The sequence below is a fragment of the Gorilla gorilla genome, chromosome 10 (assembly GCF_029281585.2).
Source record: "Gorilla gorilla gorilla isolate KB3781 chromosome 10, NHGRI_mGorGor1-v2.1_pri, whole genome shotgun sequence".
Classification (NCBI taxonomy): domain Eukaryota; kingdom Metazoa; phylum Chordata; class Mammalia; order Primates; family Hominidae; genus Gorilla; species Gorilla gorilla.
This window is the reverse complement of record NC_073234.2, coordinates 65,096,732-65,119,615: the sequence shown is the minus strand read 5'-3', so window position 1 is coordinate 65,119,615 and position 22,884 is coordinate 65,096,732.

Genomic DNA, 22,884 nt, shown 5'->3' with positions numbered 1-22,884 from the left:
AGTTTTTATACGAAGATATTTCCTTTTCTACCGTTGGCCCCAAACCGCTTGAAATCTCCACTTGCAAATTCCACAAAAAGAGGGTTTCAAATCTGCTCTGACTAAAGGAAGGTTCAACTCTGTGATTTGTACAAACGCAAAGCAAAGGACTTACTGAGAACTCTTCTGTCTAGCATTAGATGAAGAAATCCCGTTTCCAAGGAAATCCTCAAAGAGGTCCAAATATCCACTTGCAGACTTTACAAACAGAGTGTTTCCAAACTGCTCTATGAAAAGAAAGGTTAAACTCTGTGAGTGGAACGCACACATCAGAAAGAGGTTTCTGAAAATGATTCTCTGTAGTTTTTATACGAAGATATTTCCTTTTCTACCGTTGGGCCCAAAGCGCTTGAAATCTCCACTTGCAAATTCCACAAATAGAGGGTTTCAAATCTGCTCTTCCTAAAGAAAGGTTCAATTCTGCGAGTTGAACACACGCAACACAAAGAAGTTACTGAGAATTCTTCTGTCTAGCATTAGATGAAGAAATCCCCTTTCCAACGAAATCCACAAAGAGGTCCAAATATCCACTTGCAGACTGTACAAACAGAGTGTTTCCAAAGTGCTCAATGAAAAGAAAGGTTAAACCCTGTTAGTGGAACGCACACATCAGAAAGTGGTTTCTGAAAATGATTCTCTCCAGTTTTTATACGAAGATATTTCCTTTTCTACCGTTGGCCCCAAAGCGCTTGAAATGTCCACTTGAAAATTCCACCAAAAGAGGGTTTCAAATCTGCTCTTCCTAAAGAAAGGTTCAACTCTGTGAGTTGTACACACGCAACCCAAAGAAGTTACTGAGAATTCTTCTGTCTAGCATTAGATGAAGAAATCCCGTTTCGAACGAAATCCTCATAGAGCTCCAAATATCCACTGGCAGACTGTACAAAGAGAATGTTTCCAAACTGCTCTATGAAAACAAAGGTTAAACTCTGTGAGTGGAACACACACATCACAAAGTGGTTTCTGAGAATGATTCTCTGTAGTTTTTATACGAAGATATTTCCTTTTCTACCGTTGGCCCCAAAGCGCTTGAAATGTCCACTTGCAAATTCCACAAAAAGAGGGTTTCAAATCTGCTCTGTCTAAAGGAAGGTTCAACTCTGTGAGTTGTACACACGCAACCCAAAGAAGTTACTGAGAATTCTTCTGTCTAGCATTAGATGAAGAAATCCCGTTTCCAACGAAATCCTAAAAGAGGTCCAAATATCCACTTGCAGACTTTACAAACAGAATGTTTCAAAAGTGCTCAACGAAAAGAAAGGTTAAACTCTGTGAGTAGCATGCACACATCACAAAGTGGTTTCTGAGAATGATTCTCTGTAGTTTTTAAACGAAGACATTTCCTTTTCTACCGTTGTCCCCAAATCGGGAGAAATCTCCACTAGCAAATTCCACAAAAAGAAGGTTTCAAATTTGCTCTGTCTAAAGGAGCGTTCAACTCTGTGAGTTGTACACACGCAAAGCAAAGAAGTTACTGAGAATTCTTCTGTCTAGCATTAGATGAAGAAATCCCGTTTCCAACGAAATCCTCAAAGAGGTCCAAATATCCACTTGCAGACTTTACAAACAGAATGTTTCCAAAGTGCTCTATGAAAAGAAAGGTTAAACTCTGTGAGTGGAACACACACATCACCAAGTGGTTTCTGAGAATGATTCTCTGTAGTTTTTATCCGAAGATATTTCCTTTTCTATCGTTGGCCCCAAAGCGCTTGAAATGTCCACTTGTAAATTCCACAAAAAGAGGGTTTCAAATCTGCTCTGTCTAAAGGAAGGTTCAACTCTGTGAGTTGTACAAACGCAAAGCAAAGAACTTACTGAGAATTCTTCTGTCTAGCATTAGATGAAGAAATCCCGTTTCCAATGAAATCCTCAAAAAGGTCCAAATATCCACTTCCAGACATTACAAACAGAGTGTTTCCTAACTGCTCTATGAAAAGAAAGGTTAAACTCTGTGAGTGGAACCCACACATCACAAAGTGGTTTCTGAAAATGATTCTCTCTAGTTTTTATACGAAGATATTTCCTTTTCAGCCTTTGGCCCCAAAGCGCTAGAACTGTCCACTTTGAAATTCCCCGAAAAGAGGATTTCAAATCTGCTCTTCCTAAAGAAATGTTCAACTCTGTGAGTTGTACAAACGCAAAGCAAAGAAGTTTCTGAGAATTCTTCTGTCTAGCATTAGATGAAGAAATCCCGTTTCCAACGAAATCCTCAAAGAGGTCCAAATATCCACTTGCAGACTTTAGAAACAGAGTGTTTCCAAACTGCTCTATGAAAAGAAAGGTTAAACTCTGTGAGTGGAACGCACACATCACAAAGAGGTTTCTGAAAATGATTCTCTGTAGTTTTTATACGAAGATATTTCCTTTTCTACCGTTGGCACTAAAGCGCTTGAAATCTCCACTTGCAAATTCCACAAAAAGAGGGTTTCAAATCTGCTCTTCCTAAAGAAAGGTTCAACTCTGTGAGTTGTACACACGCAAACCAAAGAAGTTACTGAGAATTCTTCTGTCTAGCATTAGATGAAGAAATCCCGTTTCCAACGAAATCCTCATAGTGGTCCAAATATCCACTTGCAGACTTTACAAACAGAATGTTTCCAAAGTTCTCTATGAAAACAAAGGTTAAACTCTGTGAGTGGAACGCACACATCACAAAGTGATTTCTGAAAATGATTCTCTGTAGTTTTTATACGAAGATATTTCCTTTTCTACCGTTGGCCCCAAAGCGCTTGAAATCTCCACTTGCAAATTCCACAAATAGAGGGTTTCAAATCTGCTCTTCCTAAAGAAAGGTTCAACTCTGTGAGTTGAACACACGCAACACAAGAATTTACTGAGAATTCTTCTGTCTAGCATTAGATGAAGAAATCCCGTTTCCAACAAAATCCTAAAAGAGGTCCAAATATCCACTTGCAGACTTTACAAACAGAATGTTTCAAAAGTGCTCAATGAAAAGAAAGGTTAAACTCTGTGAGTAGAATGCACACATCACAAAGTGGTTTCTGAGAATGATTCTCTGTAGTTTTTAAACGAAGACATTTCCTTTTCTACCGTTGGCCCCAAATCGGGTGAAATCTCCACTTGCAAATTCCACAAAAAGAAGGTTTCAAATTTGCTCTGTCTAAAGGAGGGTTCAACTCTGTGAGTTGTACACACGCAAAGCAAAGAAGTTACTGAGAATTCTTCTGTCTAGCATTAGATGAAGAAATCCCGTTTCCAACGAAATCCTCAAAGAGGTCCAAATATCCACTTGCAGACTTTACAAACAGAATGTTTCCAAAGAGCTCTATGAAAAGAAAGGTTATACTCTGTGACTGGAACGCACACATCACAAAGTGGTTTCTGAGAATGATTCTCTGTTGTTTTTATACGAAGATATTTCCTTTTCTACCGTTGGCCCCAAAGCGCTTGAAATGTCCACTTGCAAATACCACAAAAAGAAGGTTGCAAATCTGCTCTGTCTAAAGAAAGGTTCAACTCTGTGAGTTGTACAAACGCAAAGCAAAGAACTTACTGAGAATTCTTCTGTCAAGCTTTAGATGAAGAAATCCCGTTAGAAACGTAATCCTCATAGAGGTCCAAATATCCACTTGCAGACATTGCAAACAGAATGTTTCCAAAGTGCTCTATGAAAAGAAAGTTTAAACTCTGTGAGTGGAACCCACACATCACAAAGTGGTTTCTGAGAATGATTCTCTGTAGTTTTTATACGAAGATATTTCCTTTTCTACCGTTGCCCCAAAAGCACTTGAAATGTCCACTTGCAAATTCCACAAAAAGAGGGTTTCAAATCTGCTCTGTCTAAAGGAAGGTTCAACTCTGTGAGTTTTACAAACTCAAAGCAAAGAACTTACTGAGAATTCTTCTGTCAAGCATTAGATGAAGAAATCCCGTTTCCAACGAAATCCTCAAAGAGGTCAAAATATCCACTTGCAGACTTTACAAACAGAGTGTTTCCAAACTGCTCTATGAAAAGAAAGGTTAAACTCTGTGAGTGGAACGCACACATCACAAAGTGGCTTCTGAAAATGATTCTCTCCAGTTTTTATACGAAGATATTTCCTTTTCTACCGTTGGCCCCAAAGCGCTTGAAATGCCCACTTGCAAATTCCACATTAAGAGGGTTGCAAATCTGCTCTTCCTAAAGAAAGGTTCAACTCTGTGAGTTGTACACATGCAACCCAAAGAAGTTACTGAGAATTCTTCTCTCAAGCTTTAGATGAAGAAATCCTGTTTCCAACGAAATCCTCATAGAGCTCCAAATATCCACTTGCAGATTTACAAACAGAATGTTTCCAAAGTGCTCTATGAAAAGAAAGGTTAAACTCTGTGAGTGGAACACACACATCACAAAGTGGTTTCTGAGAATGATTCTCTGTAGTTTTTATACGAAGATATTTCCTTTTCTACCATTGGCCCAAAAGCGCTTGAAATGTCCACTTGCAAATTCCACAAAAAGAGGGTTTCAAATCTGCTCTGTCTAAAGGAAGGTTCAACTCTGTGAGTTGTACAAACTCATAGCAAAGAACTTACTGAGAATTCTTGTGTCTAGCATTAGAAGAAGAAATCCCGTTTCCAACGAAATCTTCAAAGAGGTCCAAATATCCACTTGCAGACTTTACAAACAGAGTGTATCCAAACTGCTCTATGAAAAGAAAGGTTAAACTCTGTGAATGGAGCGCACACATCACAAAGTGGTTTCTGAAAATGATTCTCTTTAGTTTTTATATGAAGATATTTACTTTTCTACGTTTGGCCCCAAAGCGCTTGAAATGTCCACTTGCAAATTCCACAAATAGAGGGTTTCAAATTTGCTCTGTCTAAAGGAAGGTTCAACTCTGTGAGTTGTACAAATGCAAAGCAAAGAACTTACTGAGAATTCTTCTGTCTAGCATTAGATGAAGAAATCCCGTTTCCAAGGAAATCCTCAAAGAGGTATAAATATCCACTTCCAGACTTTACAAACAGAGTGTTTCCAAAGTGCTCTATGAAAGGAAAGGTTAAACTCTGTTAGTGGAACGCACACATCCCAAAGTGGTTTTTGAAAATGATTCTCTTTAGTTTTTATACGAAGATATTTCCTTTTCTACCTTTGGCCCCAAAGCGCTTGAAATGTCCACTTGCAAATTCCACAAATAGAGGGTTTCAAATCTGCTCTGTCTAAAGGAAGGTTCAACTCTGTGAGTTGTACAAACGCAAAGCAAAGAACTTACTGAGAATTCTTCTGTCTAGCATTAGATGAAGAAATCCCGTTTCCAAAGAAATCCTCAAAGAGGTCAAATTATCCACTTGCAGACTTTACAAACAGAGTGTTTCCAAACTGCTCTATGAAAAGAAAGGTTAAACTCTGTGAGTGGAACGCACACATCACAAAGTGATTTCTGAAAATGATTCTCTCTAGTTTTTATACGAAGATATTTCCTTTCCTACCGTTGGCACCAAAGCGCTTAAAATGTCCGCTTGCAAATTCCACAAAAAGAGGGTATCAAATCTGCTCTGAATAAAGGTAGGTTCAACTCTGTGAGTTGTACAAACGCAAAGCAAACAAGCTTCTGAGAATACTTCTGTCTAGCATTAGATGAAGAAATCCCGTTTCCAAAGAAATCCTCCAAGAAGTCCAAATATCCACTTGCAGACTTTACAAACAGAGTGTTTCCAATTTGCTCTATGACAAGAAAGGTTAAACCTGTGAGTGGAATGCACACATCACAAAGAGGTTTCTGTAAATGATTCTCTGTAGTTTTTATACGAAGATATTTCCTTTTCTACCGTTGGCCCCAAAGCGCTTGAAATCTCCACTCGCAAATTCCACAAAAAGAGGGTTTCAAATCTGCTCTTCCTAAAGAAAGGTTCAACTCTGTGAGTTGAACACACGCAACCCAAAGAAGTTACTGAGAATTCTTCTGTCTACCATTAGATGAAGAAATCCCGTTTCCAACGAAATCCTCAAAGAGGTCCAAATATCCACTTGCAGACTTTACAAACAGAATGTTTCCAAAGTGCTCTATGAAAACAAAGGTTAAACTGTGTGAGTGGAACACACACATCACAAAGTGGTTTCTGAGAATGATTCTCTGTAGTTTTTATACGAAGATATTTCCTTTTCTACTGTTGGCCCCAAAGCGCTTGAAATGTCCACTTGCAAATTCCTCAAAAAGAGGCTTTCAAATCTGCTCTGTCCAAAGGAAGGTTCAACTCTGTGAGTTTTACACACGCAAAACAAAGAAGATACTGAGAATTCTTCTGTCTAGCATTAGATGAAAAATCCCGTTTCCAACGAAATCCTCAAAGAGGTATAAATATCCACTTCCAGACTTTACAAACAGAGTGTTTCCAAAGTGCTCTATGAAAGGAAAGGTTAAACTCTGTTAGTGGAACGCACACATCCCAAAGTGGTTTTTGAAAATGATTCTCTTTAGTTTTTATACGAAGATATTTCCTTTTCTACCTTTGGCCCCAAAGCGCTTGAAATGTCCACTTCCAAATTCCACAAATAGAGGGTTTCAAATCTGCTCTGTCTAAAGGAAGGTTCAACTCTGTGAGTTGTACAAACGCAAAGCAAAGAAGCTTCTGAGAATACTTCTGTCTAGCATTAGATGAAGAAATCCCGTTTCCAAAGAAATCCTCCAAGAAGTCCAAATATCCACTTGCAGACTTTACAAACAGAGTGTTTCCAATTTGCTCTATGACAAGAAAGTTTAAACCTGTGAGTGGAATGCACACATCACAAAGAGGTTTCTGAAAATGATTCTCTCTAGTTTTTATACGAAGATATTTCCTTTTCTACCGTTGGCCCCAAAGCGCTTGAAATCTCCACTCGCAAATTCCACAAAAAGAAGGTTTCAAATCTGCTCTTCCTAAAGAAAGGTTCAACTCTGTGAGTTGAACACACGCAACCCAAAGAAGTTACTGAGAATTCTTCTGTCTAGCATTAGATGAAGAAATCCCGTTTCCAACGACATCCTCAAAGAGGTCTAAATATCCACTTGCAGACTTTACAAACAGAGTGTTTCAAAAGTGCTCAATGAAAAGAAAGGTTAAACCCTGTTAGTGGAACGCACACATCAGAAAGTGGTTTCTGAAAATGATTCTCTCTAGTTTTTATACGAAGATATTTCCTTTTATACCGTTGGCCCCAAACGGCTTGAAATCTCCACTTGCATATTCCACAAAAAGAGGGTTTCAAATCTGCTCTTCCTAAAGAAAGGTTCAACTCTGTGAGTTGTACACACGCAACCCAAAGAAGTTACTGAGAATTCTTCTGTCTAGCATTAGATGAAGAAATCCCGTTTCCAACGAAATCCTCCTAGAGGTCCAAATATCCACTTGCAGACTTTACAAACAGAATGTTTTCAAAGTGCTCTATGAAAACAAAGGTTAAACTCTGTGAGTGGAACACACACATCACAAAGTGGTTTCTGAGAATGATTCTCTGTAGTTTTTATACGAAGATATTTCCTTTTCTACCGTTGGCCCCAAAGCGCTTGAAATGTCCACTTGCAAATACCACAAAAAGAAGGTTTCAAATCTGCTCTGTCTAAAGGAAGGTTCAACTCTGTGAGTTTTACACACGCAAAACAAAGAAGATACTGAGAATTCTTCTGTCTAGCATTAGATGAAAAATCCCTTTTCCAACGAAATCCTCAAAGAGGTATAAATATCCATTTCCAGACTTTACAAACAGAGTGTTTCCAAAGTGCTCTATGAAAGGAAAGGTTAAACTCTGTTAGTGGAACGCACACATCCCAAAGTGGTTTTTGAAAATGATTCTCTTTAGTTTTTATACGAAGATATTTCCTTTTCTACCTTTGGCCCCAAAGCGCTTGAAATGTCCACTTTCAAATTCCACAAATAGAGGGTTTCAAATCTGCTCTGTCTAAAGGAAGGTTCAACTCTGTGAGTTGTACAAACGCAAAGCAAAGAACTTACTGAGAATTCTTCTGTCTAGCATTAGATGAAGAAATCCCGTTTCCAACGAAATCCTCATAGAGCTCCAAATATCCACTTGCAGACTTTACAAACAGAATGTTTCCAAAGTGCTCTATGAAAACAAAGGTTAAACTCTGTGAGTGGAACAAACACATCACAAAGTGGTTTCTGAGAATGATTCTCTGTAGTTTTCATACGAAGATATTTCCTTTTCTACCGTTGGCCCCAAAGCGCTTGAAATGTCAACTTGCAAATTCCACAAAAAGAGGGTTTCAAATCTGCTCTGTCTAAAGGAAGGTTCACCTCTGTGAGTTGTACAAAAGCAAAGCAAAGAACTTACTGAGAATTCTTCTGTCAAGCTTTAGATGAAGAAATCCCGTTTCCAACGAAATCCACATAGAGATCCAAATATCCACTTCCAGACTTACAAACAGAATGTTTCCAAAGTGCTCTATGAAAAGAAAGGTTAAACTCTGTGAGTGGAACGCACACATCACAAAGTGGTTTCTGAGAATGATTCTCTGTAGTTTTTATACGAAGATATTTCCTTTTCTACCTTTGGCCCCAAAGCGCTTGAAATGTCCACTTGCAAATTCCACAAATAGAGGGTTTCAAATCTGCTCTGTCTAAAGGAAGGTTCAACTCTGTGAGTTGTACAAACGCAAAGCAAAGAACTTACTGAGAATTCTTCTGTCTAGCATTAGATGAAGAAATCCCGTTTCCAAAGAAATCCTCAAAGAGGTCCAATTATCCACTTGCAGACTTTACAAACAGAGTGTTTCCAAACTGCTCTATGAAAAGAAAGGTTAAACTCTGTGAGTGGAATGCACACATCACAAAGTGATTTCTGAAAATGATTCTCTCTAGTTTTTATACGAAGATATTTCCTTTTCTACCGTTGGCACCAAAGCGCTTGAAATGTCCGCTTGCAAATTCCACAAAAAGAGGGTATCAAATCTGCTCTGAATAAAGGTAGGTTCATCTCTGTGAGCTGTACAAACGCAAAGCAAAGAAGCTTCTGAGAATACTTCTGTCTAGCATTAGATGAAGAAATCCCGTTTCCAAAGAAATCCTCCAAGAAGTCCAAATATCCACTTGCAGACTTTACAAACAGAGTGTTTCCAATGTGCTCTATGACAAGAAAGGTTAAACCTGTGAGTGGAATGCACACATCACAAAGAGGTTTCTGTAAATGATTCTCTGTAGTTTTTATACGAAGATATTTCCTTTTCTACCGTTGGCCCCAAAGCGCTTGAAATGTCCACTTGCAAATTCCACAAAATGAGGGTTGCAAATCTCCTCTTCCTAAAGAAAGGTTCAACTTTGTGAGATGTACACACGCAACCCAAAGAAGTTACTGAGAATTCTCCTGTCAAGCGTTAGATGAAGAAATCCCGTTTCCAACGAAATCCTCAAAGAGGACCAAATATCCACTTGCAGACTTTACAAACAGAATGTTTCAAAAGTGCTCAACGAAAAGAAAGGCTAAACCCTGTGAGTAGAATGAAAACATCACAAAGTGGTTTCTCAGAATGATTCTCTGTAGTTTTTTTACGAAGATATTTCCTTTTCTACCGTTGGCCCCAAAGCGCTTGAAATGTCCACTTGCAAATTCCACAAAAAGAGGGTTTCAAATCTGCTCTGTCTAAAGGAAGGTTCAACTCTGTGAGTTGTACAAACGCAAAGTAAAGAAGTTTCTGAGAATTCTTCTGTCTAGCATTAGATGAAGAAATCCCGTTTCCAACGAAATCCTCAAAGAGGTCCAAATATCCACTTGCAGACTTTACAAACAGAGTGTTTCCAAACTGCTCTATGAAAAGAAAGGTTAAACTCTGTGAGTGGAACGCACACATCACAAAGAGGTTTCTGAAAATGATTCTCTGTAGTTTTTATACGAAAATATTTCCTTTTCTACCGTTGGCCCCAGAGCGCTTGAAATCTCCACTTGCAAATTCCACAAATAGAGGGTTTCAAATCTGCTCTTCCTAAAGAAAGGTTCAACTCTGTGAGTTGAACACACGCAACCCAAAGAAGTTACTGAGAATTCTTCTGTCTAGCATTAGATGAAGAAATCCCGTTTCCAACGAAATCCTCAAAGAGGTCCAAATATCCACTTGCAGACTATACAATCAGAGTGTTTCCAAACTGCTCTATGAAAAGAAAGGTTAAACTCTGTGAGTGGAACGCGCACATCACAAAGTGATTTCTGAAAATGATTCTCTGTAGTTTTTATACGAAGATATTTCCTTTTCTACCGTTGGCCCCAAAGCGCTTGAAATGTCCACTTTCAAATTCCACAAAAAGAGGGTTTGAAATCTGCCCTGTCAAAAGGAAGGTTCAACTCTGTGAGTTGTGCAAACTCAAAGCAAAGAACTTACTGAGAATTCTTCTGTCTAGCATTAGATGAAGAAATCCCGTTTCCAACGAAATCCTAGAAGAGGTCAAATAGCCACTTGCAGACTTTACAAACAGAGTGTTTCCAAACTGCTCTATGAAAAGAAAGGTTAAAATCTGTGAGTGGAACGCACACATCAGAAAGTGGTTTCTGAAAATGATTGTCTCCAGTTTTTATACGAAGATATTTCCTTTTCTACCGTTGGCCCCAAAGCGCTTGAAATGTCCACTTGCAAATTCCACAAAATGAGGGTTGCAAATCTCCTCTTCCTAAAGAAAGGTTCAACTCTGTGAGTTGTACAAACGCAACCCAAAGAAGTTACTGAGAATTCTTCTGTCAAGCTTTAGATGAAGAAAAACCGTTTCCAACGAAATCCTCATAGAGATCCAAATATCCACATGCAGACTTTACAAACAGAATGTTTCCAAAGTGCTCTATGAAAAGAAAGGTTAAACTCTGTGAGTGGAACACACACATCACAAAGTGGTTTCTGAGAATGATTCTCTGTAGTTTTTATACGAAGATATTCCCTTTTCTACCGTTGGCCCCAAAGCGCTTGAAATGTCCACTTGCAAACTCCACAAAAACAGGGTTTCAAATATGCTCTGTCTAAAGGAAGGTTCAACTCTGTGAGTTGTACAAACGCAAAGCAAAGAACTTGCTGAGAATTCTTCTGTCTAGCATTAGATGAAGAAATCCCGTTTCCAACGAAATCCTCAATGAGGTCCAAATATCCACTTGCAGACTTTACAAACAGAGTGTTCCCAAACTGCTCTATGAAAAGAAAGGTTAAACACTGTGAGTGGAACACACACATCACAAAGTGGTTTCTGAAAATGATTCTCTCTAGTTTTTATACGAAGATATTTCCTTTTCTACCGTTGGCCCCAAAGCGCTTGAAATCTCCACTTGCAAATTCCACAAAAAGAGGGTTGCAAATCTGCTCTGTCTAAAGGAAGGTTCAACTCTGTGAGTTGTACAAACGCAAAGCAAAGAACTTACTGAGAATTCTTGTGTCTAGCATTAGATGAAGAAATCCCGTTTCCAACGAAATCCTCAAAGAGGTCCAAATATCCACTTGCAGACTTTACAAACAGAGTGTATCCAAACTGCTCTATGAAAAGAAAGGTTAAAGTCTGTGAGTGGAACGCACACATCAGAAAGTGGTTTCTGAAAATGATTCTCTCTAGTTTTATACGAAGATATTTCCTTTTCAACCGTTGGCCCCAAAGCGCTTGAAATGTCCACTTGCAAATTCCACAAAATGAGGGTTGCAAATCTCCTCTTCCTAAAGAAAGGTTCAACTTTGTGAGATGTACACACGCAACCCAAAGAAGTTACTGAGAATTCTCCTGTCAAGCGTTAGATGAAGAAATCCCGTTTCCAACGAATTCCTCAAAGAGGTCCAAATATCCACTTGCAGACTTTACAAACAGAATGTTTCAAAAGTGCTCAACGAAAAGAAAGGCTAAACCCTGTGAGTAGAATGAAAACATCACAAAGTGGTTTCTCAGAATGATTCTCTGTAGTTTTTATACGAAGATATTTCCTTTTCTACCGTTGGCCCCAAAGCGCTTGAAATGTCCACTTGCAAATTCCACAAAAAGAGGGTTTCAAATCTGCTCTGTCTAAAGGAAGGTTCAACTCTGTGAGTTGTACAAACGCAAAGTAAAGAAGTTTCTGAGAATTCTTCTGTCTAGCATTAGATGAAGAAATCCCGTTTCCAACGAAATCCTCAAAGAGGTCCAAATATCCACTTGCAGACTTTACAAACAGAGTGTTTCCAAACTGCTCTATGAAAAGAAAGGTTAAACTCTGTGAGTGGAACGCACACATCACAAAGAGGTTTCTGAAAATGATTCTCTGTAGTTTTTATACGAAGATATTTCCTTTTCTACCGTTGGCCCCAGAGCGCTTGAAATCTCCACTTGCAAATTCCACAAATAGAGGGTTTCAAATCTGCTCTTCCTAAAGAAAGGTTCAACTCTGTGAGTTGAACACACGCAACCCAAAGAAGTTACTGAGAATTCTTCTGTCTAGCATTAGATGAAGAAATCCCGTTTCCAACGAAATCCTCAAAGAGGTCCAAATATCCACTTGCAGACTATACAATCAGAGTGTTTCCAAACTGCTCTATGAAAAGAAAGGTTAAACTCTGTGAGTGGAACGCGCACATCACAAAGTGATTTCTGAAAATGATTCTCTGTAGTTTTTATACGAAGATATTTCCTTTTCTACCGTTGGCCCCAAAGTGCTTGAAATGTCCACTTTCAAATTCCACAAAAAGAGGGTTTGAAATCTGCCCTGTCAAAAGGAAGGTTCAACTCTGTGAGTTGTGCAAACTCAAAGCAAAGAACTTACTGAGAATTCTTCTGTCTAGCATTAGATGAAGAAATCCCGTTTCCAAGGAAATCCTAGAAGAGGTCAAATAGCCACTTGCAGACTTTACAAACAGAGTGTTTCCAAACTGCTCTATGAAAAGAAAGGTTAAAATCTGTGAGTGGAACGCACACATCAGAAAGTGGTTTCTGAAAATGATTGTCTCCAGTTTTTATACGAAGATATTTCCTTTTCTACCGTTGGCCCCAAAGCGCTTGAAATGTCCACTTGCAAATTCCACAAAATGAGGGTTGCAAATCTCCTCTTCCTAAAGAAAGGTTCAACTCTGTGAGTTGTACAAACGCAACCCAAAGAAGTTACTGAGAATTCTTCTGTCAAGCTTTAGATGAAGAAAAACCGTTTCCAACGAAATCCTCATAGAGATCCAAATATCCACATGCAGACTTTACAAACAGAATGTTTCCAAAGTGCTCTATGAAAAGAAAGGTTAAACTCTGTGAGTGGAACACACACATCACAAAGTGGTTTCTGAGAATGATTCTCTGTAGTTTTTATACGAAGATATTCCCTTTTCTACCGTTGGCCCCAAAGCGCTTGAAATGTCCACTTGCAAACTCCACAAAAACAGGGTTTCAAATATGCTCTGTCTAAAGGAAGGTTCAACTCTGTGAGTTGTACAAACGCAAAGCAAAGAACTTGCTGAGAATTCTTCTGTCTAGCATTAGATGAAGAAATCCCGTTTCCAACGAAATCCTCAATGAGGTCCAAATATCCACTTGCAGACTTTACAAACAGAGTGTTCCCAAACTGCTCTATGAAAAGAAAGGTTAAACACTGTGAGTGGAACACACACATCACAAAGTGGTTTCTGAAAATGATTCTCTCTAGTTTTTATACGAAGATATTTCCTTTTCTACCGTTGGCCCCAAAGCGCTTGAAATCTCCACTTGCAAATTCCACAAAAAGAGGGTTGCAAATCTGCTCTGTCTAAAGGAAGGTTCAACTCTGTGAGTTGTACAAACGCAAAGCAAAGAACTTACTGAGAATTCTTGTGTCTAGCATTAGATGAAGAAATCCCGTTTCCAACGAAATCCTCAAAGAGGTCCAAATATCCACTTGCAGACTTTACAAACAGAGTGTATCCAAACTGCTCTATGAAAAGAAAGGTTAAAGTCTGTGAGTGGAACGCACACATCAGAAAGTGGTTTCTGAAAATGATTCTCTCTAGTTTTATACGAAGATATTTCCTTTTCAACCGTTGGCCCCAAAGCGCTTGAAATGTCCACTTGCAAATTCCACAAAATGAGGGTTGCAAATCTCCTCTTCCTAAAGAAAGGTTCAACTTTGTGAGATGTACACACGCAACCCAAAGAAGTTACTGAGAATTCTCCTGTCAAGCGTTAGATGAAGAAATCCCGTTTCCAACGAATTCCTCAAAGAGGTCCAAATATCCACTTGCAGACTTTACAAACAGAATGTTTCAAAAGTGCTCAACGAAAAGAAAGGCTAAACCCTGTGAGTAGAATGAAAACATCACAAAGTGGTTTCTCAGAATGATTCTCTGTAGTTTTTATACGAAGATATTTCCTTTTCTACCGTTGGCCCCAAAGCGCTTGAAATGTCCACTTGCAAATTCCACAAAAAGAGGGTTTCAAATCTGCTCTGTCTAAAGGAAGGTTCAACTCTGTGAGTTGTACAAACGCAAAGTAAAGAAGTTTCTGAGAATTCTTCTGTCTAGCATTAGATGAAGAAATCCCGTTTCCAACGAAATCCTCAAAGAGGTCCAAATATCCACTTGCAGACTTTACAAACAGAATGTTTCCAAAGAGCTCTATGAAAAGAAAGGTTATACTCTGTGACTGGAACGCACACATCACAAAGTGGTTTCTGAGAATGATTCTCTGTTGTTTTTATACGAAGATATTTCCTTTTCTACCGTTGGCCCCAAAGCGCTTGAAATGTCCACTTGCAAATACCACAAAAAGAAGGTTGCAAATCTGCTCTGTCTAAAGAAAGGTTCAACTCTGTGAGTTGTACAAACGCAAAGCAAAGAACTTACTGAGAATTCTTCTGTCAAGCTTTAGATGAAGAAATCCCGTTAGAAACGTAATCCTCATAGAGGTCCAAATATCCACTTGCAGACATTGCAAACAGAATGTTTCCAAAGTGCTCTATGAAAAGAAAGTTTAAACTCTGTGAGTGGAACCCACACATCACAAAGTGGTTTCTGAGAATGATTCTCTGTAGTTTTTATACGAAGATATTTCCTTTTCTACCGTTGCCCCAAAAGCACTTGAAATGTCCACTTGCAAATTCCACAAAAAGAGGGTTTCAAATCTGCTCTGTCTAAAGGAAGGTTCAACTCTGTGAGTTTTACAAACTCAAAGCAAAGAACTTACTGAGAATTCTTCTGTCAAGCATTAGATGAAGAAATCCCGTTTCCAACGAAATCCTCAAAGAGGTCAAAATATCCACTTGCAGACTTTACAAACAGAGTGTTTCCAAACTGCTCTATGAAAAGAAAGGTTAAACTCTGTGAGTGGAACGCACACATCACAAAGTGGCTTCTGAAAATGATTCTCTCCAGTTTTTATACGAAGATATTTCCTTTTCTCCCGTTGGCCCCAAAGCGCTTGAAATGCCCACTTGCAAATTCCACATTAAGAGGGTTGCAAATCTGCTCTTCCTAAAGAAAGGTTCAACTCTGTGAGTTGTACACATGCAACCCAAAGAAGTTACTGAGAATTCTTCTCTCAAGCTTTAGATGAAGAAATCCTGTTTCCAACGAAATCCTCATAGAGCTCCAAATATCCACTTGCAGATTTACAAACAGAATGTTTCCAAAGTGCTCTATGAAAAGAAAGGTTAAACTCTGTGAGTGGAACACACACATCACAAAGTGGTTTCTGAGAATGATTCTCTGTAGTTTTTATACGAAGATATTTCCTTTTCTACCATTGGCCCAAAAGCGCTTGAAATGTCCACTTGCAAATTCCACAAAAAGAGGGTTTCAAATCTGCTCTGTCTAAAGGAAGGTTCAACTCTGTGAGTTGTACAAACTCATAGCAAAGAACTTACTGAGAATTCTTGTGTCTAGCATTAGAAGAAGAAATCCCGTTTCCAACGAAATCTTCAAAGAGGTCCAAATATCCACTTGCAGACTTTACAAACAGAGTGTATCCAAACTGCTCTATGAAAAGAAAGGTTAAACTCTGTGAATGGAGCGCACACATCACAAAGTGGTTTCTGAAAATGATTCTCTTTAGTTTTTATATGAAGATATTTACTTTTCTACGTTTGGCCCCAAAGCGCTTGAAATGTCCACTTGCAAATTCCACAAATAGAGGGTTTCAAATTTGCTCTGTCTAAAGGAAGGTTCAACTCTGTGAGTTGTACAAATGCAAAGCAAAGAACTTACTGAGAATTCTTCTGTCTAGCATTAGACGAAGAAATCCCGTTTCCAAGGAAATCCTCAAAGAGGTATAAATATCCACTTCCAGACTTTACAAACAGAGTGTTTCCAAAGTGCTCTATGAAAGGAAAGGTTAAACTCTGTTAGTGGAACGCACACATCCCAAAGTGGTTTTTGAAAATGATTCTCTTTAGTTTTTATACGAAGATATTTCCTTTTCTACCTTTGGCCCCAAAGCGCTTGAAATGTCCACTTGCAAATTCCACAAATAGAGGGTTTCAAATCTGCTCTGTCTAAAGGAAGGTTCAACTCTGTGAGTTGTACAAACGCAAAGCAAAGAACTTACTGAGAATTCTTCTGTCTAGCATTAGATGAAGAAATCCCGTTTCCAAAGAAATCCTCAAAGAGGTCAAATTATCCACTTGCAGACTTTACAAACAGAGTGTTTCCAAACTGCTCTATGAAAAGAAAGGTTAAACTCTGTGAGTGGAACGCACACATCACAAAGTGATTTCTGAAAATGATTCTCTCTAGTTTTTATACGAAGATATTTCCTTTCCTACCGTTGGCACCAAAGCGCTTAAAATGTCCGCTTGCAAATTCCACAAAAAGAGGGTATCAAATCTGCTCTGAATAAAGGTAGGTTCAACTCTGTGAGTTGTACAAACGCAAAGCAAACAAGCTTCTGAGAATACTTCTGTCTAGCATTAGATGAAGAAATCCCGTTTCCAAAGAAATCCTCCAAGAAGTCCAAATATCCACTTGCAGACTTTACAAACAGAGTGTTTCCAATTTGCTCTATGACAAGAAAGGTTAAACCTGTGAGTGGAATGCACACATCACAAAGAGGTTTCTGTAAATGATTCTCTGTAGTTTTTATACGAAGATATTTCCTTTTCTACCGTTGGCCCCAAAGCGCTTGAAATCTCCACTCGCAAATTCCACAAAAAGAGGGTTTCAAATCTGCTCTTCCTAAAGAAAGGTTCAACTCTGTGAGTTGAACACACGCAACCCAAAGAAGTTACTGAGAATTCTTCTGTCTACCATTAGATGAAGAAATCCCGTTTCCAACGAAATCCTCAAAGAGGTCCAAATATCCACTTGCAGACTTTACAAACAGAATGTTTCCAAAGTGCTCTATGAAAACAAAGGTTAAACTGTGTGAGTGGAACACACACATCACAAAGTGGTTTCTGAGAATGATTCTCTGTAGTTTTTATACGAAGATATTTCCTTTTCTACTGTTGGCCCCAAAGCGCTTGAAATGTCCACTTGCAAATTCCACAAAAAGAGGCTTTCAAATCTGCTCTGTCCAAAGGAAGGTTCAACTCTGTGAGTTTTACACACGCAAAACAAAGAAGATACTGAGAATTCTTCTGTCTAGCATTAGATGAAAAATCCCGTTTCCAACGAAATCCTCAAAGAGGTATAAATATCCACTTCCAGACTTTACAAACAGAGTGTTTCCAAAGTGCTCTATGAAAGGAAAGGTTAAACTCTGTTAGTGGAACGCACACATCCCAAAGTGGTTTTTGAAAATGATTCTCTTTAGTTTTTATACGAAGATATTTCCTTTTCTACCTTTGGCCCCAAAGCGCTTGAAATGTCCACTTCCAAATTCCACAAATAGAGGGTTTCAAATCTGCTCTGTCTAAAGGAAGGTTCAACTCTGTGAGTTGTACAAACGCAAAGCAAAGAAGCTTCTGAGAATACTTCTGTCTAGCATTAGATGAAGAAATCCCGTTTCCAAAGAAATCCTCCAAGAAGTCCAAATATCCACTTGCAGACTTTACAAACAGAGTGTTTCCAATTTGCTCTATGACAAGAAAGTTTAAACCTGTGAGTGGAATGCACACATCACAAAGAGGTTTCTGAAAATGATTCTCTCTAGTTTTTATACGAAGATATTTCCTTTTCTACCGTTGGCCCCAAAGCGCTTGAAATCTCCACTCGCAAATTCCACAAAAAGAAGGTTTCAAATCTGCTCTTCCTAAAGAAAGGTTCAACTCTGTGAGTTGAACACACGCAACCCAAAGAAGTTACTGAGAATTCTTCTGTCTAGCATTAGATGAAGAAATCCCGTTTCCAACGAAATCCTCAAAGAGGTCTAAATATCCACTTGCAGACTTTACAAACAGAGTGTTTCAAAAGTGCTCAATGAAAAGAAAGGTTAAACCCTGTTAGTGGAACGCACACATCAGAAAGTGGTTTCTGAAAATGATTCTCTCTAGTTTTTATACGAAGATATTTCCTTTTATACCGTTGGCCCCAAACGGCTTGAAATCTCCACTTGCATATTCCACAAAAAGAGGGTTTCAAATCTGCTCTTCCTAAAGAAAGGTTCAACTCTGTGAGTTGTACACACGCAACCCAAAGAAGTTACTGAGAATTCTTCTGTCTAGCATTAGATGAAGAAATCCCGTTTCCAACGAAATCCTCCTAGAGGTCCAAATATCCACTTGCAGACTTTACAAACAGAATGTTTTCAAAGTGCTCTATGAAAACAAAGGTTAAACACTGTGAGTGGAACACACACATCACAAAGTGGTTTCTGAGAATGATTCTCTGTAGTTTTTATACGAAGATATTTCCTTTTCTACCGTTGGCCCCAAAGCGCTTGAAATGTCCACTTGCAAATACCACAAAAAGAGGGTTTCAAATCTGCTCTGTCTAAAGGAAGGTTCAACTCTGTGAGTTTTACACACGCAAAACAAAGAAGATACTGAGAATTCTTCTGTCTAGCATTAGATGAAAAATCCCTTTTCCAACGAAATCCTCAAAGAGGTATAAATATCCATTTCCAGACTTTACAAACAGAGTGTTTCCAAAGTGCTCTATGAAAGGAAAGGTTAAACTCTGTTAGTGGAACGCACACATCCCAAAGTGGTTTTTGAAAATGATTCTCTTTAGTTTTTATACGAAGATATTTCCTTTTCTACCTTTGGCCCCAAAGCGCTTGAAATGTCCACTTTCAAATTCCACAAATAGAGGGTTTCAAATCTGCTCTGTCTAAAGGAAGGTTCAACTCTGTGAGTTGTACAAACGCAAAGCAAAGAACTTACTGAGAATTCTTCTGTCTAGCATTAGATGAAGAAATCCCGTTTCCAACGAAATCCTCATAGAGCTCCAAATATCCACTTGCAGACTTTACAAACAGAATGTTTCCAAAGTGCTCTATGAAAACAAAGGTTAAACTCTGTGAGTGGAACAAACACATCACAAAGTGGTTTCTGAGAATGATTCTCTGTAGTTTTCATACGAAGATATTTCCTTTTCTACCGTTGGCCCCAAAGCGCTTGAAATGTCAACTTGCAAATTCCACAAAAAGAGGGTTTCAAATCTGCTCTGTCTAAAGGAAGGTTCACCTCTGTGAGTTGTACAAAAGCAAAGCAAAGAACTTACTGAGAATTCTTCTGTCAAGCTTTAGATGAAGAAATCCCGTTTCCAACGAAATCCACATAGAGATCCAAATATCCACTTCCAGACTTACAAACAGAATGTTTCCAAAGTGCTCTATGAACGGAAAGGTTAAACTCTGTGAGTGGAACGCACACATCACAAAGTGGTTTCTGAGAATGATTCTCTGTAGTTTTTATACGAAGATATTTCCTTTTCTACCGTTGGCCCCAAAGCGCTTGAAATGTCCACTTGCAAATTCCACAAAAAGAGGGTTGCAAATCTGCTCTTCCTAAAGAATGGTTCAACTCTGTGAGTTGTGCACATGCAACCCAAAGAAGTTACTGAGAATTCTTCTGTCAAGCTTTAGATGAAGAAATCCAGTTTTCAACGAAATCCTCAAAGAGGTCCAAATATCCACTTGCAGACTTTACAAACAGAATGTTTCCAAAGTGCTCTATGAAAACAAAGGTTAAACTGTGTGAGTGGAACACACACATCACAAAGTGGTTTCTGAGAATGATTCTCTGTAGTTTTTATACGAAGATATTTCCTTTTCTACTGTTCGCCCCAAAGCGCTTGAAATGTCCACTTGCAAATTCCACAAAAAGAGGCTTTCAAATCTGCTCTGTCTAAAGGAATGTTCAACTCTGTGAGTTTTACACACGCAAAACAAAGAAGATACTGAGAATTCTTCTGTCTAGCATTATATGAAGAAATCCCGTTTCCAACGAAATCCTCAAAGAGGTCCAAATATCCACTAGCAGACTTTACAAACAGAGTGTTTCCAAACTGCTCTATGAAAAGAAAGGTTAAACTCTGTGAGTGGAACGCACACATCACAAAGTGGCTTCTGAAAATGATTCTCTCCAGTTTTTATACGAAGATATTTCCTTTTCTACCGTTGGCCCCAAAGCGCTTGAAATGCCCACTTGCAAATTCCACAAAAAGAGGGTTGCAAATCTGCTCTTCCTAAAGAAAGTTTCAACTCTGTGAGTTGTACACATGCAACCCAAACAAGTTACTGAGAATTCTTCTCTCAAGCTTTAGATGAAGAAATCCTGTTTCCAACGAAATCCTCATAGAGCTCCAAATATCCACTTGCAGATTTACAAACAGAATGTTTCCAAAGTGCTCTATGAAAAGAAAGGTTAAACTCTGTGAGTGGAACACACACATCACAAAGTGGTTTCTGAGAATGATTCTCTGTAGTTTTTATACGAAGATATTTCCTTTTCTACCATTGGCCCAAAAGCGCTTGAAATGTCCACTTGCAAATTCCACAAAAAGAGGGTTTCAAATCTGCTCTGTCTAAAGGAAGGTTCAACTCTGTGAGTTGTACAAACTCATAGCAAAGAACTTACTGAGAATTCTTGTGTCTAGCATTAGATGAAGAAATCCCGTTTCCAACGAAATCTTCAAAGAGGTCCAAATATCCACTTGCAGACTTTACAAACAGAGTGTATCCAAACTGCTCTATGAAAAGAAAGGTTAAACTCTGTGAATGGAGCGCACACATCACAAAGTGGTTTCTGAAAATGATTCTCTCTAGTTTTGGTACGAAGATAATTCCTTTTCCACCGTTGGCCCCAAAGCGCTTGAAAAGTCCACTTGCAAATTCCACAAAAAGAGGGTTGCTAATCTGCTCTTCCTAAAGAAACGTTCAACTCTGTGAGTTGTACACACGCAACCCAAAGAAGTTACTGAGAATTCTTCTGTCTAGCATTAGATGAAGAAATCCCGTTTCCAATGAAATCCTCAAAGAGGTCCAAATATCCACTTCCAGACATTACAAACAGAGTGTTTCCAAACTGCTCTATGAAAAGAAAGGTTAAACTCTGTGAGTGGAACCCACATATCACAAAGTGGTTTCTGAAAATGATTCTCTCTAGTTTTTATACGAAAATATTTCCTTTTCTACTGTTGGCCCCAAAGCGCTTGAAATGTCCACTTGGAAATTCCACAAGAAGAGGGTTGCAAATCTGCTCTTCCTAAAGAAAGGTTCAACTCTGTGAGTTGAACACACGCAACGCAAAGAAGTTACTGAGAATTCTTCGGTCTAGCATTAGATGAAAAAATCCCGTTTACAACGAGATCCTCAAAGAGGTCCAAATTTCCACTTGCAGACTTTACAAACAGAGTGTTTCCAAACTGCCCTATGAAAGGAAAGGTTGAACTCTGTTAGTGGAACGCACACATCACAAAGTGGTTTCTGAAAATGATTCTCTTTAGTTTTTATATGAAGATATTTACTTTTCTACGTTTGGCCCCAAAGCGCTTGAAATGTCCACTTGCAAATTCCACAAATAGCGGGTTTCAAATTTGCTCTGTCTAAAGGAAGGTTCAACTCTGTGAGTTGTACAAATGCAAAGCAAAGAACTTACTGAGAATTCTTCTGTCTAGCATTAGATGAAGAAATCCCGTTTCCAAGGAAATCCTCAAAGAGGTATAAATATCCACTTCCAGACTTTACAAACAGAGTGTTTCCAAAGTGCTCTATGAAAGGAAAGGTTAAACTCTGTTAGTGGAACGCACACATCCCAAAGTGGTTTTTGAAAATGATTCTCTTTAGTTTTTATACGAAGATATTTCCTTTTCTACCTTTGGCCCCAAAGCGCTTGAAATGTCCACTTGCAAATTCCACAAATAGAGGGTTTCAAATCTGCTCTGTCTAAAGGAAGGTTCAACTCTGTGAGTTGTACAAACGCAAAGCAAAGAACTTACTGAGAATTCTTCTGTCTAGCATTAGATGAAGAAATCCCGTTTCCAAAGAAATCCTCAAAGAGGTCCAATTATCCACTTGCAGACTTTACAAACAGAGTGTTTCCAAACTGCTCTATGAAAAGAAAGGTTAAACTCTGTGAGTGGAATGCACACATCACAAAGTGATTTCTGAAAATGATTCTCTCTAGTTTTTATACGAAGATATTTCCTTTTCTACCGTTGGCACCAAAGCGCTTGAAATGTCCGCATGCAAATTCCACAAAAAGAGGGTATCAAATCTGCTCTGAATAAAGGTAGGTTCAACTCTGTGAGTTGTACAAACGCAAAGCAAAGAAGCTTCTGAGAATACTTCTGTCTAGCATTAGATGAAGAAATCCCGTTTCCAAAGAAATCCTCCAAGAAGTCCAAATATCCACTTGCAGACTTTACAAACAGAGTGTTTCCAATGTGCTCTATGACAAGAAAGGTTAAACCTGTGAGTGGAATGCACACATCACAAAGAGGTTTCTGTAAATGATTCTCTGTAGTTTTTATACGAAGATATTTCCTTTTCTACCGTTGGCCCCAAAGCGCTTGAAATGTCCACTTGCAAATTCCACAAAATGAGGGTTGCAAATCTCCTCTTCCTAAAGAAAGGTTCAACTTTGTG